Source organism: Leopardus geoffroyi, chromosome A1 (assembly GCF_018350155.1).
Source record: "Leopardus geoffroyi isolate Oge1 chromosome A1, O.geoffroyi_Oge1_pat1.0, whole genome shotgun sequence".
Classification (NCBI taxonomy): domain Eukaryota; kingdom Metazoa; phylum Chordata; class Mammalia; order Carnivora; family Felidae; genus Leopardus; species Leopardus geoffroyi.
Window position 1 is genome coordinate 178,864,590 of NC_059326.1, and position 11,568 is coordinate 178,876,157.

Sequence of the window (11,568 nt, forward strand, 5' to 3'; positions counted from 1 at the left end):
AAGAACAGCGGTGGAAGGTGGGTGACATTCAGTCGTTGGCGTCTGAGAACCCATGTGGCTGCCCCGGTTACCTCTATCCCTGCCTCCGTTCCTGGAGGGCCTGTTTGCAGAGCAACAGCAGACATGTTTATTTCACCAGTGCTTGAAAATAGGACTGATTGGAAACCACCTATATCCCCACAACTTAGAACTCGCTAATGATCTTCAGTTCAGCTGCATAATGGAATGCCATGCACTCGCTAAGAATAAATCAGAAATCCTATACTTTCTGCGTTCGGTGTTAGATTCCACAGCGGAACAAACACCTCTTGCCTTATGCAGTCTGGTTTCACGGATTGCACAGGCTCCTTGGTTGATCTGAATGTCAACCTGGGCTGGGGGCTGCTGTTCAGCATTTAGGGTTCCTCTGAAGGGAATGCAGAGAAGTCAAGTCAAAATGTGCCAAAGATGTTACCAACAATCATGTCTTGTTGTGATACTTTGAGTAACTTATATTATTTTTCAGTTTTTTCCTTCCATTTCCAATATGCAAATATACTTCCTAATTTAAAAAAATAAACGTTTATAAAGAATCTTGTAGATAAAGAACAATAACAGAAATCACTGTACAGGAGGACTGGAAGGAAATAAGACAAAATGCTGCCTTTAGATGGTAAGATCATAGATGATTTTTTTCTCCTTATCTTTATATTTTTTTGAATCTTCCGCATTTGATATGTTTACTTGCATAATTGGGCATTCATATTTAAGGTGGCTTTTTTTTTTTTAATGGGTGGAGAGGGGAAGATAGATGATGCTATTGAAAAGCCAGAGCTTCAGACTCTCCAACGCCTGTTCATGTTAACTGGTTGCTATTTCATGGGCCCCTAAAATGTACAAGTCACTGGGCTGGGGGATACAGAGGTGAAGGAGATGTGAATCAGTTAATCAAGAAAGTCACAGTTCATTTGAGGAGATAAAACCCTTTCTGATACAAGATGCAGGGTCTCATCCCAGAGCATAGGCTATCAGAGTAATTATCATAATGTTAGGGAGAAACTTCTCTGCGTGTCTTAACCGTGTCAGTTTGGAGCCTCAGTGTCCTCTCCTGTGAATGTAGCCTACCCCACAGGATGACTGTGGAGGTCACATGGAGCTGCATGTCTGGGGCTCAGCAAGGTGCTTTGCAAACAGTTCATCCTCAGCACGAATCACCATTGTCACCATGGCTCTGGGCACCACACCTGCTATTTAGAAGTCAGGTTTACACAGATGTGACATACCTGGGGTCTGAACTCACCTTTATCTGATCTCAAAGTTAATGCTCTTGCCCCAACCAGCCACTGTATTTCCTCTCTAAGTTTGACCTAAATTTCTTCACCCTTCAGTCTGGCCGGGAAGAAGATCTACATGTTCATGAAAACATCACAGGAGAAATAAATGTGAAAGAACATCAGGGGAAGATGGACTCATGTCTTGGAGTAAGATCTTGCAACTTTGTCATTTTGTAGTTTGTGTCTCTTGGTGGAGGAGATTCCATCCACAGCCAGTGGTGGTGACCCAACACTGCTGGGCCATTCCTGGTTCCCTTGCTGTGAGTGTGACACAGGGTGCTGGTCCGCTCTGGCTGAAGGGAAGAGGGTCATGAATGGAGAGCAAGGGGAGGCAGAAGGGTGGGCCAGTGGGATCCGGGATTGCCCCAAGGATCTGGGCAACCAAAGCCAAGAGGAGCACACCAACTGCCCATGGGCTAAGGTCGGCAGTCTGGGGAAGCTGAGACAAAAAAAAAAAAAAAAACAAAAAAACCCGGGGGTTCAGCAAGGGGGACACGGATACTCAAAGCAGAGGGGAAATTCTACTTATGGACCTTCATGGCATTCCAAAATTAGTTAACCCCTGGGAGAGGCTAAATATTGATAGTTTTTCTCCCTGTCCCTCTGGCCAACTGCCTTTTTTAGGGGTCCTCGTTAGCCCCATTATAGTTCAACCCACCTCATTCCTTTCCATTCTGTTCACCCCACTCTGTGCCAAGCGCTGCTTGGCGACACCAGAGGACTGTGTGTTGGGATAAGGAAGAAACAAGGTAAATGTATTACATGACTAGTGCTGTCCTTCGGGCAGGGGCAACATGGTAGCTGATGGGCTGAGGCGGGCAGGAAAGGCTTCCAGAGGAGCAGGTACTGAGCTGGGTCCTCAAGGACACTGTGAGCAGCCTCCCAGCACATCTGAGAGAGGAGGGCGATTTCTGGAAGATACATAAGAGTGACGGATGCCCCTGCCATGTGCCTGGTGGATGTCAGCTTCTGAACTGCAGGTGTGTTCAGAGGAGATCTGGGGCCATGAGGCTACCACACAAGTGGAGTGGCCTCCAAAGGGCATTAACTGACCTGCTGAGGGATCTGTAATGAGGGGGAGAGACAGGTCTGATTTGAACTTGGCAGTGGGTGACCATGTGGGACAATATGGATAGGTACCTCTGTTACCCTCGGTATCGTGTCTTCATTTGGGGGAGAAGAAATTCTAAATTTATCATTTAATCAGATGACTTTAGAAAAGTAGCTATCTAGGTGCTGAGAAAATTGGTTCATTCATTCATACTTCATGTATTCATTCAAAACAATTCTTGTACCTCAGTTTATATTTCCTACTGCTTAAATTTCTGTGGTGTCTACACAGATTGTTAAGGCATTGTTCTAATCTCAAGAACCTTAAAAACAGAAGGAGGGGAAGGTGAGGACTAACCCCATGGTGTTAACCCATAAACTGAGCTGGTCACATCACCACCTCACCACTACTTAAAATGTCCCAGTGGGTTTCTATTTCTCTCAGGAAAAGTACAAACTTTTATCCAGGCCAAAACATCCCTCTATGGCCTCACCTCCTGAGACCCATCTCTTAGCACCTCCCTTCTTTTCCCTCCATGCCAGCCTCATGGTCCTTCTTTATGTGGTCCTTACCAGACTGTCTTCAACCACAGGCCTTTGACACATGTTGTTCCCTCTACCACTGTCATCTCCCTGGGTTCATGTGTACTCATCCTTCTAAGTGCACATCAATGCTGCTTCCTCGGGGTAGGCTTTCCTGGTCTATTTAAATTGACTCTGTCCTTAGTACACAACTCATACTCCATATAACATCCTTCATAAGTCTTATCCCAGTCACAAGAATTTTTCATTTATGTACATGATAACTTTATTAATATCTGTATTCACCAGACTGTAAGCTCCATGAGAACAAGGGCTGTGTCTTTCCAAAAAAATCAACTTTACTGAGGCATAATTTTTGTACAACAAACACACCCACTTCACACGCACATTTCAATGAGTGTTGACAAATTTACACAAAAATGGATTCACTGTGTAACCACCAACACGGTCAAGATGTGGAACATTTCCATCGCCTCAAAAAGCTCCTCTGTGCCTCATCCCAGTCAACTCTCTGCTTTGCTTCCTGTCTCTATAGATTAGCCTTTTCTAGAGTTTCATATAAATGGAACCATGCAATAAGCATTGTTGTGTCTGGCTTCTTCCATTCAACATAATGTTTTTGAGAGTCATCCTTGTTGTTGTATCAGTGGTTCGTTGCTTTTTGTTGCTGAATACTCTTCTCCAGTTGGTTCATGGAAATTACCTGTGTCTCTTCAGGTAAGCCTTTAGCTCCTTAAGGACAGAGGCCACATTCTTTGACACCTCTGATACTTGGTGTGGGCCTAGGCACATAGGAGACCTGTGGGAGTAGCAGAATCCATCTTCCCTGACCCAGGGCATGGGAGTGGCCACTCTGTACCCACATTCAACAGTCACCCTGATACTCACAGTCTTCCCCTCCATGCCCACAGGCTGACCTTCTTGGCCCAGGGCTCCCAAGCACATTTACCTCCTTCAGAATCAGTCTGATGCCTCTCACAGCAATGCAGAGAAGTCCTGGGCCAGCCACAGCAGTTAGGGGGCAAAGCTGGGAGATCACAGGCAGATCAGATCCCTCTGACACTGGGCACGTTGATTTCCTTAACTGCCAAACAGAGACACTGCTGTCTACTTCACAGGGCCACTAAGTGGGCAAATGTGTGTGAAAGTGCCACTTGAAGTAGAAAACACAATACTACACAGTAAGAGTGAATTTAATCATTTAATGGAATTAACAAGGGCCTGTGTTACTTGGGACCCCTTTTCCCTCTCAGGACCTTCAATTTCTTTACCCATCAGATGAAAAGTTGAGCTAGAGTTCCCTAAGATGCCTTCTGTCTTGAACCTTCTTGGATTCTAAGGTGCTGGCATATGAGAGAAAGGGCCTGATGATCCAGAATTAGAAAAAAATTTGTGTGATTTTTTAGAGAACAACTGACTTCTCTGAAAGTTCTCTTCCTGAGTAAAGGATTCAGCTCTAGTTGTGAGACCAAACCAATGTTTTTGCATTAATAGCCTTAAATCTGCCACTCTTTCCAAGCCTGTCATGGAAAGTACTAGAGCTCCTTTCTTCCCATGTGCTGGCTGGTGCTATGTGGCACGTCTTTTGCTGGACTAGATCTTTGATGGGTCCCCATTACTGGAAGAGCAGGAACAGCCTCCCCTTTTGCAAAAGCCAATAGTTCAGTTCAAATGACTCTTTGTGGGCCCTGTCACTCAACAAAGGATTCCTGAGGGCCCAGGTGTGTTAGGGGTTTTATAAGTGTTGTCTCTCTCTGCCTGTGCTGGAAGTCTTAGACCACAATTTAAGATGGAGAAATGGCTCAGTGAGGTGTGTAAATGATCAAGTTGGAGCTAAATCACCAGGTCCTCCTTTCTGCTCTAATAGGCGTTGCACTAGGCCCAGGGGATTCCAAAATGGTTCAGTCACACTTGAATTCTTAGAGGCCAGGAAGCGAAAGCAATAGTTTAATATTTATTGAAGAGAAACCCAAGGCTGTCAAGGTTGTCACTAACTCACCATCTTGTTCAACTCCCTCATTTTACTGATGAGCCGACAGGAGTCCAGAGAAGTGGTCTGACTTGCCTGGAGTGACACAGCCAGCTGGCTGCCAGCAGGAGCTGTTACCCAGGCCTCCTGACTCCCAGATTGGGGCTTTCATGGCCAGAGCATGCCCTGGGGCAGAACGGGGACTGTGGCCAGAAACAAGGAAGTGTGGAATTAGGAACAAGGCTATATTTCCAAATCACTGTCTCCAGCATGCCGGCTGGGAGCGAAGAAGAAGAATGGCGTTCTGGGAACCAGTCAGCAGAAACCATTTCATAACTGCCCTTAAAATAGTACAATGCTGTGTCCTTTTCCTGTGACCTCTGGAAGACTGGAGGACAAATCTCAGAACAACCATTTTGTGAGACTGCATTTCCTTGCTCCCACCCCCCCGCCCCACACCCTCGCGTCAATGTAAAGACCCAAGGACCTCGGAGTAGCAATTCCCATTTTGTAATCGGTACCAACTCCGTTTGCTATTTGGTCCCAAACCCCCTTTGTTTTGAAAAATCTTGGCTAACTATTAGGTTGTGTTTATTAATCAGTCCCCAGTTATTTCCCCCATTCTATCATTCTCAAAGACAGAACCTCCAGATCAGTGTGAGGTGATCAGTGAATCAGTGGACACTGGCAAGTGCCCTGACTGCCCACCACCCGTCAGGGCTCATGCCGGGTAAGCATGCAGCCATCTTGGCTCCTTGGATCTTCCCACCAACCCTGGGAGGTCGGTACCCATTTTCCCCACCTCAAGTGCAGTGAGCAGTGTTCAGGAAAGCCATCGTGCCAGGACATGGCAGAGCCAGGAAATCTGAGCCCTGAGCTGTGCTGGCAAGGCTCCCCCATTAGCCTGGGCGTCTTACCACCATCAGAAAGAGCACGCAGGCACTCTGAGCCTAGCCCCTGACTGCCTCTAGGGGAAGCCCTTCTAGAGTCTGAGGTGTCTGAGGAGCTGTGGAGGGGCAAGGTAAGATCCAGCAGGACCCCCAGCCATCCCGGGAACACTGGACAGGGCCACACAGGGCTCCTCAGCAGTGGGCATGGTGACTGCTCAGCCAACAGGACACAGGCTTTGCACAAGCGGGCACATTCCCACAGATGACTCAGGAGGCAAGACGATAGGATGGGGTTTGCAAGTCAGACCCAGACTGGCCCATCTCATAGCTGTGTGAACTCAAGCCTTGCTTTTCTCGCCTGTAAAATGGGGCCAATACAAGCTACCTCAGTGTTACTTCAGATGATCTGATGAGAGAGGTGTTGCCTGATGCCTGGAAGATAGTTAGGGCTTAATAATTGAGAGCTGCCCTTCTTGATGCAGGGCGGGTGTTCCTCTGAGTCCCCCTTGGCCACAAACTTGGAATATTCGATTTCTGCTTCACCCAGAGTCTGCAGCACAGTAAGACTGTCGGCGACTGTGGCCCAGGTCATCTGCACTGGCCTCCAGAGCAGCCCTCTGTGAACCACTGACACTCGTTGCCAATCGGGGTAGAAGCATGCCTGCTCCATGCCACGACCTGGGGCGGCCCCCATGCCAGGACAATGGTGCTGGAACACTGACCTAGAGAAGCTGACCATAAATGGGGGTAAAATGGGGGTGCTAATGGTTCAGAAGTTTGTTTTTAGGGAGGATTTAATGAGGTAATATAGGGAAAGGACAGTGCCGGGCTCATAATATGTGCTCAGTGAAACTTAGCCGTAATCATAAGAATTATTATCTCCTAGTGGCCAAGTAATATCTTATTCTCTCAAAGGCCATGTAGGGGTGCAATCATCACTTTCCCACTTTACAGATGGGGAAGTCAAGGGGAGTGGCAGGAACCTCCCCAACACACAAGGTGTAGATCCTTTCACTTGCACCCCGTGGCCATCCAGGTGGCTCTGGCTGGGCTCTGGGCAACCCAGTGGGCAGTGGTGAGGTGGTGCCTTGTGCGGGAGCAGAACCCCTCGAGGCTCTTCGACCTCCCTTACCCTCCCGGCCATTCCAGACTTTCCCCCGCCACTTCCAAGCGCGCCAGGACTCAGGCGCAAAGCTGCAAGAGCTGGCCTCAAGGGGGCAGCAGGAGCCTGGGAAACTCTAGGCTGGCTGGACTAGGAATCTGAGTGCCACAGAAGGCTAGCCAGGGTGCCCTGGGGGGAATGCTGACCGGCTGAGGGCCATGCTGCCTGTGCCTGGAGCTGAACTCAGGGCTGGGATGCAAGAGAGGGGGAGGACAGGAGGGCACTGAATTCAGATGCTCGGCCTCCTCCCGAACTCCGTTCTCCCTGGCCAGCTTGTTTCCGTTCTGCTCAGTAAATAGGGGCTGCACTGATCCAGGTGCCATGGGGGATTAAATGTGCACATTCCCAGCCCTCCAGAAAGTGAGGGAGGCCAGTGCAGCCTGGGGAGTGCAGGACCAGGGGGTTCAGGTGGGGGGTGTGGGGTGCATCATGACAGAGTCTGTCAGAAAGGGCATCTTCCAAGCCACCAAAGACCATGCAGAGACCAGGATGTTCCTTAGAACTGCGCCTGGACCCCTCTGGCCTCTGCCTAAGGAACTTGCTCACCACCTTGTGGTTCTAGGGTCCGTGAAGGGCCAGATTCCTGGGCCTTCCCCAAGCCTTGGAGTCAGAAGGTCTGTAGTTTTAGCCAGTTGTCCAGGGGACCTTTGCGCAGGCTCACATCTGACAGCCTCTGCTATGAGCCCACAGAAGGGATGAATACAGCTGTTTATCGATCTCTCCTTGCCAGGCCCTGAGTTAAGTGCTCTTTAGATACCATTCTATGTATTTCCCCCCCTTCACAATATTCCTTCATCTGTTCTTTACAAATAACGACCTGGACTATGGCTCAGAGAGGTGAAGTGATGTGTCCAAGGGCACACAGCACTTAGTACCTGAAGCAGGATCAGAACTCAGGGCAGTGTGGTTCTAGAGCATGCCTGCTTTCACTCTCCATGTAACCAAGCAAGGGTTAGAGAAGCAGCAAAGGCTGTGCCTAACCCATGGCCAAGGAAAGGAGCCAGGATGACCTTGGACTCAAGAGAGGGGCTTATCTTGGACTCTGCAGCTTGGGGCCTGGCACATAGCAAACACTGAAATGCTTCGACTTCTGTTTTTTAACATTTGGAGATAACAGGGAGAGCAAAGCCTTCTGTTCTCTCCTCCACCCCGGTCCCTGCCAGAGATGGTTCTGTCCTCCTGGTCAGACCAGAGTCCATGTGGCTCTGGTCTCGAACCCTGTGCATCTTGGCAGGAAAGGGGGTGGGGAGGGGAAGAGAAGGGTCTGGGTCTAAGGTTCCCTGGCAATCTGTTTTCCGACTCCTGAGCTCCTTGGAAGCTGGACTTCCAGATCTATTTCCTTCAGTGTCATTATCTGAAACATAGATCTCCTGCGTCTGGTCTCACTGGCAGTTTGCAAGTATTCTGTGAGATCATGTGGGAGGAGAGAGGCCTGCAAACCCAGATGCGCAGTTCAAATGTCTACCATTACTCAGGACAACTGCTCAGAAATTGGGATCAGTGTGGGGCCATCAGACGATGACCATCTCTCTACCCCGCTAGTCAAATAAGATTCAAATAGTCCACTGGAATGGGCCTGTGGCGGCCTCTAGCTCTGTTAGCTTAGACAGCCTCTCTCATCTGTGCCCCCTCACCCTCTCTAATCTGTCTCTTTCTTCACCATTCAAATTAGTTATTTGAATGACCAGAAGCCCGAAGTTCCTTTCCGGGCCCAGTGGCCCCCAACTTGCCCAAGAACTCTCTTCCCTCGGGCTTCTGCAAACTGAGAAATTCCAAGATTCCCACCGTGCTCAGGTCCCTCCTTTGGCCACCTGACACTGCCTGCTCAACACAGGGGGCCCACAGGTCATCAGCGAAGCACCCACTTCTCCCCAGCCTGCGGAGACAAGAAAGAAAGAGGCCACATGTGCATCCTTAGGCTTCCTAGACAGGTGCATCTCTTCTGTGGCCAAAGTGGCCACAGGTGGACTTAGAATGTTGATGGAACAGTCACAGGGAAAAGAAACACACAGAGATAGTAATAATGCTGACGGTTCCTGAGCAGAGAAATGACCTTCAGATGCTACTCACCTGTGGTGGCACCAGATCCCTTTCACCTTTGGAATCTCTCTGGTCTTCCTGTTCCAGAACATCTTCAGCTCGTGGCTCAACCTGCAGGGGCAACTATGACGTGGTGACAGCTCACTGGCTCCTTAGAGATGGGCTCATGTCTCAGAATCCCCCAATTTGGGCAAGTGCTTTCCTCTTTCGGTGCTTCCATTTGCACATCTGTAGGATGGGCTCTCCCTACCCCTGCTCCCCTGATCTCAGATTAGTGGGAGGGTCTGATGAGATGGCCTGTAGATGTGAATGCTCCACACTTAGCACACGTGGGCCCCACCCTCTTGCCGAATCTCCAGGCTTTCTAGAATGTTGTTAATTGGTAGTGAATAAATCTCTGACTCCTCAAATAAGGATAAAAAGACTACTTTCATTTGACTTCACCCTGCAATTCTGGGACTCTAACCAGTAGAAATGAAAACGAAGGATGCAAGGATATGGATGATTATCACCACGCTGGTTGTATTTGTTACGAGGGGACTAGAAGAACCCTACAAAACTAATGTGCATCACTAATGGAGAGGCTGAATAAACTATGGTACGATGACCACTTTGTTGGATTAAGCAGCTATGACAATAAAGAATGTTTTCTTTTTCTTTTGATCTAGAGAGACAGCCATGATGCATTCAGTAAAAAATACATGTAGGGATATATGTATAGTGTTATTTTAAAAAATATCCTTCCTTTCCCCTTTACACACACAAATTGTGTGTGTGTATGTGTGTGTGTGAGAAACGAGATAATGTCAGAAGGCCAGTGCACAAAAAACTCCTCAGTGAATGAAATGAGAGAATTAAGTCTGATAATCCTACCATTTCCCTCTCTCAAAACGGGAAGTGTTTTCATATTGCAGACTCTCTACCCTATGATTACCTCTGAGAGAGCGGATAAAGCCAACATTGTCACTCATTTCTAATCTGGGGCTTGTCAGCCTCAGGCCAAGATCAAAATAGAAGTTGTGTGTGTGTGTGTGTGTGTGTGTGTGTGTGTGCATGCGTGCACGCGTCTGTTTAGAGGAAGGAGGAGGGAAAGGTATCACCTATTAGATACCTTCTGCATATCTAGGAACATGCAAGGTGTCTTCACACACATGCCCCAGTTCAGTGAATACAGACACAGCCCTGCAGTGAAGAGATTAGCCTCATTTTATGAACAAGGACAGTGAGGTGTAAAGGGTTTGTGACCGACTTGCTGAAGATTACCCCCTCAAAGGCTGAGCCGGAGGCAAATAAGCCATCTGATTCCAAGTCAATTCGGGGTGGTCCCAAAGGCCCCACACTGGAAAGCTTCTGCTATGAAACAATACTAGTTTGATAAGAGCAGAAATAGAGAGATTGCCAACATTTATTGAGCCTCAGCTCCATCCTGGCCAGACCCTTTGTACTTACTTCACATGAATATCTCAGTTAATCCTCACAAGGACCCAAAGGTAGGAACCACTATTATTCCCATTTAACAGATGAGGAAACTGAGTCAAAGGAGGATAAATTGTGGAAGAACCCAAACTCAGAAAGTGAAGAAAAGACATTTGAAGTCAGGCAGTCTGACTCTGGAGGCTGCCCCTTCGAGCCCCTGGGGATACAGCGGATTGTTGCCATGGCCCGGGCACTGGAACTCCCCATCCAGCATGCCCTTTCCATGTAGCCAGGCTGATGTCAGTCCCCGGGCACTGCTTGAAAGGAGCAAAGCCAGATGGGAGGGGGCTGTGAGGCTTAGGGTGCTCTGGTTTTCCTCTCACTTGCCTTGGCTGGTTTTAGTGAAGCTTGTAGGGGTGACTTTGGCCTTTCTCTAGGTCATCTCAGAGCATCTCTGTTCCGACATCCTCTTGGACTTCCTGTGGCCCACTCCCTGGAAGTACAGCCCCAGCTACCCAGGCCTCAGGGGCAGTGACGGCCAGCTTTCTCAAGGGTTTTGCTCAGGATTGGGCTACCTTCCTTTTTTTGGGCTTCAGCCATTTCTTTCCCACCAGGACCATTTTTGTCATTTCTCATAATCACCTGAAACATTATTTACTCTTTTAATTTAAATCATCTTACTGTTTAAACAGGGGCATCTGGGTGGCTCAGTTGGTTAAGCATCAGACTCTTGGTTTCATCTCAGGTCATGATCTCATGGTTTGTGGGTTCGATTCCTGCATTGGGCTCTGTGCTGACAGAGTGGAGCCTGCTTGGAGTTCTTCTCTCTCTCTCTCTCTCTCTCTGCCTCTCCCCTGCTGTCTCTCAAAATAAATATATAACCTTAAAAAAATTAAACACACACACACATACACACAACAACCAAAAACCCCCAAAACAAAAAATAAACTTTGTTTTTAAGAGGAAATCTATATCACTTCTACAAACAGAAAAGCAGTGTGGCTAACCATAACTAGAAGGTTACTGTAAAATAAAGATGATAAAGCAGAACAAAGCCATTCAATCCCCGAGACACTGCAGCCTGCAGAGGTGCTGAGCCTAACAGGCCCACCCTCTCTCTTTTAAAATGAGAGAGAGAGCATTGGAGAGGCACCAGCTGAAGGCCCGAGAGAGGCCTGAGACACC

The 11,568-nt window shown here is 48.2% G+C and overlaps 1 long non-coding RNA gene across 1 annotated transcript; it reads left to right on the top strand.

Moving 5' to 3' along the window:
* Positions 1-227: 227 nt before the first annotated feature.
* On the top strand, positions 228-9,630 carry LOC123610854. The gene is made up of 2 exons (XR_006718317.1): positions 228-652; positions 1,368-9,630. It is a non-coding gene; the product is annotated as an uncharacterized LOC123610854 (long non-coding RNA).
* The last annotated feature ends 1,938 nt before the right edge of the window (positions 9,631-11,568 follow it).